General features: G+C 44.9%; 1 long non-coding RNA gene across 1 annotated transcript; it reads left to right on the plus strand.

The window, feature by feature from the left end:
• The first annotated feature begins 2114 nt into the window (after window positions 1-2114).
• On the plus strand, window positions 2115-3860 carry LOC149326330 (uncharacterized). The gene is made up of 2 exons (XR_016286299.1): window positions 2115-2488; window positions 3201-3860. It is a non-coding gene; the product is annotated as an uncharacterized LOC149326330 (long non-coding RNA).
• Window positions 3861-4540: the final 680 nt, after the last annotated feature.

The raw sequence follows: 4540 nt of genomic DNA on the forward strand, positions 1-4540 counted from the left end.
GTTAAAGTTTTCTTGTCTGTTATCCTGATTCTGCTGCTTGTTTCCACATGTTGGGTTCGGATCGATAATGCGATGAGTGTCATGCCTGAGCTGTATGTTTAAATATGCCACCTTTCCATGCAATAAACAGTTGGTAGTGTGCGCATGTAGTGTCCCCTTTCTTGTTAGTGTCCTTGTTGCGCTGCCGTTCATTTCAACGACACTAATTCACCGATTGCTATCGTGCTATCTGGTGTTCCACAGGGATCGGTCCCTGGACCACTCCTATTCTCAATCTATATTAATGACCGTCCTTATGCCATATCTTCTAAAATTCACCTTTTTGCTGACGATTGTGTAATATTTCGGGAAAATAAATAACGTTAACGATACTGACACTCTCCAGTCAGACCTCAATTTCTTGTCAGACTGGCGCACTATATAGAGTATGGAATTAAACACTAATAAATGTAAACCTTTGCGTGTTTCCCGTGCATCTAACGCTCTTCCTTCATATTATCTTAATGGCACTCCTCTTGATGGGGTAAAAACATTCAAGTACCTAGGTTTTCATATCACTCAAAATTTAACATGGTCTATTCATACTGGCTATGTTATTCATAACGATAACCGCAAGTTAGGATACTTACGTCGCTATTTCTCTGCCGCTCCCTCATCTCTTAAACTTATTCTCTATAAAACACTTATACGTCCTAAACAAGAATACGCAGCATCAATATGGGACCCTACACATGGAAACCTCGTATATTCCTTGGAATTAGTCCAAAATAATTCCGTTCGCCTTGTACTTTTAAATTACAACCGTACGGCAAGCATCACAGCCATCAAATCTAACGTTTCACTCCCACCGTTACAATCTCGCCGTAAAATTCGTCGCGTAACACTATTTCGCAAGCTATATCATCACATTGTGCTTCACGACTATTTCATATCACACCCAGAATACATTTCACGTCGCATCGTTCACCGCCACAAAGTTGGCATCCGAACATGCCGCACCAAATCTTCTTTTCAGTCATATCTTCCCCGCACATCTGTGGAATGGAGCCGCCTTCCTCCCGATATTGCAGCCATTGCAGACAACAAAACCTTTCACGACGAAATAGCTAACATTGGTTATTCTGAAGGAAGTTGATCATGTGTCATATCTGTTTCCACTGTGTTGTGTACATTGACTTCATGTTATTTACGCTTCGTTAATGTTGTTTGCTTTAATCTGGAGATAATTTATTTTGTACTAAGTGTTTTTACTGTATTATATTCATTGTTCTTTATTCTAATTAACCCACTCCCCTCTGTAATGCCTTTCGCCCTGACAGTAGAATAAATAAATAGGTTTGGTTTGGTTTATTGGGTTTAACGTCCCAAAGCGACTAAGGCTATGAGAGACGCCGTAGTGGAGGGCTCCGGAAATTTCGACCACCTGGGGTTCTTTAACGTGCGCTGACATCACACAGTACACGGGCCTCTAGAATTTCTCCTCGAAAGAAATTCAGCCGTCGCGGCCGGGATCGAACCCGCGTCTTTCGGGTCAGCAGCCGAGCACCATAACTACTGAGCCACCATTATTTATAAAATAAATAATGGAAGCATATTTTATTCGAAAAAATTTGGTGAGGTTTAACTCTTATAAACGTAGCTAAAGAGAGCGAAAGCTCGATTTCGTTGCTTCGCAAGTCTAGCTTCTCATTGCTCATCGGTTTCAAGGGCTCGTTTAGTTTGCAGACTGGATGATTGGACGCGAATTGAGGGTGACGCCCAGTGTTGACACACGTGGTCCGGCGCGCGCCTCAGCCATGGCGAAACTGAAGGAGAAGCCAAGGTGGATGTAGAATGGTGGCGAAGGCCGGGCCCAAAAACGGTTTAGCGCGACTGCAGCACAGCCACTTTGGGCGGCCGAAACACTTATATCATGAAATTCAAAAGCACAGATAAAAATGCTACAAAACAACAAAAAGAAGTGAATATTTTATTGCCACGTTTATAAAAAGGGGAACTATTTGTGCAAAACATTACGCCGTATTTTGTAATTTTTTGCAACGCTCTTGTTGCGCCCTCGGTTGATGAGTGTGCGGTGCATTTGTAGCGCGACTTTGCAGGCCTTGTTTCGGTACCCGGCCGCAGCTTACGGAGCGATTTCTTATCTCCAGCTGCCTGCTATGGCGCGCCTTGGAAAGCGTGCAAATTAAGCTCGCCGGTTTCGAAATGGCCCCTTTAAGAAGTTTTTGTCGTCCTTGCCCGTCGCCTCTCTGTCACCGTTTGGCAAGATCTGCACCCCGCTGCACCGCTGCAGCGTTTCCTTCGGTGTACGGCCAGTGCGAAACCTTTTCCCGAGGCTTCGCGCTCATCGCTTCAAGCGCTTAGCTCTGCATTTCAAGATGAGCTTGCGGCATGTGAAGAAACCTTGCTCCGTGGCACATTGTGGTAGCGTGGGTTGTACCGTGGGTGTCTTACCAAGACTACACCGCTTCCCTCTGGACTTTCGCAGGTGAGCTCTTGCCGTTGTCGTCTGCTCTAGATATGCTTTTGTCGGGCTTTCCGCGCCTATCGTAGCTGTAACCGTTTCATACGCACTTGGCTTCATGTTATCGGGATATTTTAGTGAATTGCAGGGCGCGCACTTGCCGTCATAAGATGTGCAAAAGACACAAATAATATGTCTTATTTGTAGCTAGTTTCGTGCAGCCGACTGTCACCAACGTGAAATTGATACCGGGCTCTCATGAGCAACCACGTGCGCTCTACTTGCCGCATGGTCAATTTAAAACCAACTGCGCTGCCTAACAGCTCTGAGCATGACATTAATGGGTTTTGCAGCACCGTGAAGCCAATTTGAGGATCCCCTCGCAACTGACAGCATCGAAACTCAACCATGTGTATGTGCGCCGCATTGACTGTGCCTTAACCGAATTCGGCCAGCAGTAGTTATTGCCGTTCAACGTATACATGACCGTCAATGTAGTTTTAAACTCATTTCGCTGCATTGCTGTCGTCACTCTTTGAGCATAGAAAAGCAGCTATCCGCGTGGTATCAGGCGAGCGTAACCGCACTCTGAGGCTTCGAGGCTTGGCGCGAGCATTTTCTGCCATAGTTATAACGTACTGCATTTAGGTGAAAGGAGTCTTGGCGTATTGACGTTTGGAGTATATGGTATTCATTTGGGTGCAGTTGTATAACGTGGACGCTGCATCATGTCCAGGTGCAAAACGTGGGTGCAGTTCTGCCGCAACCTCAGCCTGGAGAAGACGCCGTGCCAGCTGCGAGATCTGAGGGCTTCTTCCAAGCACTTGGAACTGTTTGTGTATCTGCGGCCAGGATAGCTGCGTCTCGATGCTGTGCCTACTCGAGGAAGGAGTGGTGTATTGAATGTCCTTGCACTTCACTTTAAACTGCACTTCATGTATATTTTATTTTGATTAAAATTGCTTCAAATTACTTCGGTTAGCGACAAGAATGAGGTCTCGAAGTTGTGCGCAGGCCCTATGTATGGTGTAATGCTCTAGCGTTGAGTAGATTTGTTGATGCTAAAAATAGTTTTTAATATTGTTATGCAGGTGTAAACATAGCTGCTGTCGTAGCATTGTTTTCAATACTTTTCAATTTCCTACTTGGCAACGTTCGTGGAACTTCAGGGCTTTTTCCTATCCGCACTGTGAACATTGAGATGAATAGCCAGCTTAAATAAACTACTGCTTGAGCTGCCTGTGACGCGCATTTTTTGTTGGCGTGCTTTATCACTGTATTTGTTTGGTTGCTGTAATAAACCATAAATATGAAAACCATACTTGCCGTACACTGTATTGCAAACTGTGCACTTGAGCCTGTGCTTTGTGCATCATACCTTGATGTACTCAAAAGTACTGGCACCAGTATTTTCACCAAGGTTTACACTACGAATCATGCATCCTTAGCCAGCGTCTGAAAGTTTTGCTGCCTTTCTATGCTGCCTTCTTTGCCAGTGACGGTTCCCAATTGCACATTAACAAGGCCATAACTAGCAGGAACGCGAGCACATTTGACCGGCAAAGGTTGGTGCGTGCTGAAAGGCAACCCTCTATAGGTACCGGTTCGAAAATGCGGTTTCTATAAAAAGACCACTTTATAATTCGCGCCAAAAGCATACGTATGCGTGACGTCATTCAACGTCACTCATACGTAGGTTGCCCCCCGAAATGGGGGCGCTGGAGTGCCCCATGAGCCGCCATTTTTTAAACCAATGGGCGTCTATGGAGCCTTCGCTACCATGGTATATCTACCTTGGAGAAGCTACCGAGGTAGAAATGTCAGTGTTTCCAGATGGCGCAAAGTGCCGTAGCCAAAGTATAAAAAAAATTGTAGCCCAAAAATAGCCATCCATACAACCAGGCCAAGACAGTTAGTAGCCAAAATGTAGCCAACACGAGCCGTTGGAAATAGGAAATTTTTTTATTTACAGTTGAAAATCCGAACAGAAAACAGCAAACGTGTGGGTAAAAATACATGCGGATGACCACACCAAATGACTCAGCAGAAAGCGAAACACATCACATTTGTAAAAAA

This window comes from Amblyomma mixtum, chromosome 10, assembly GCF_055824585.1.
Source record: "Amblyomma mixtum isolate Tamu chromosome 10, ASM5582458v1, whole genome shotgun sequence".
Taxonomy (NCBI): domain Eukaryota; kingdom Metazoa; phylum Arthropoda; class Arachnida; order Ixodida; family Ixodidae; genus Amblyomma; species Amblyomma mixtum.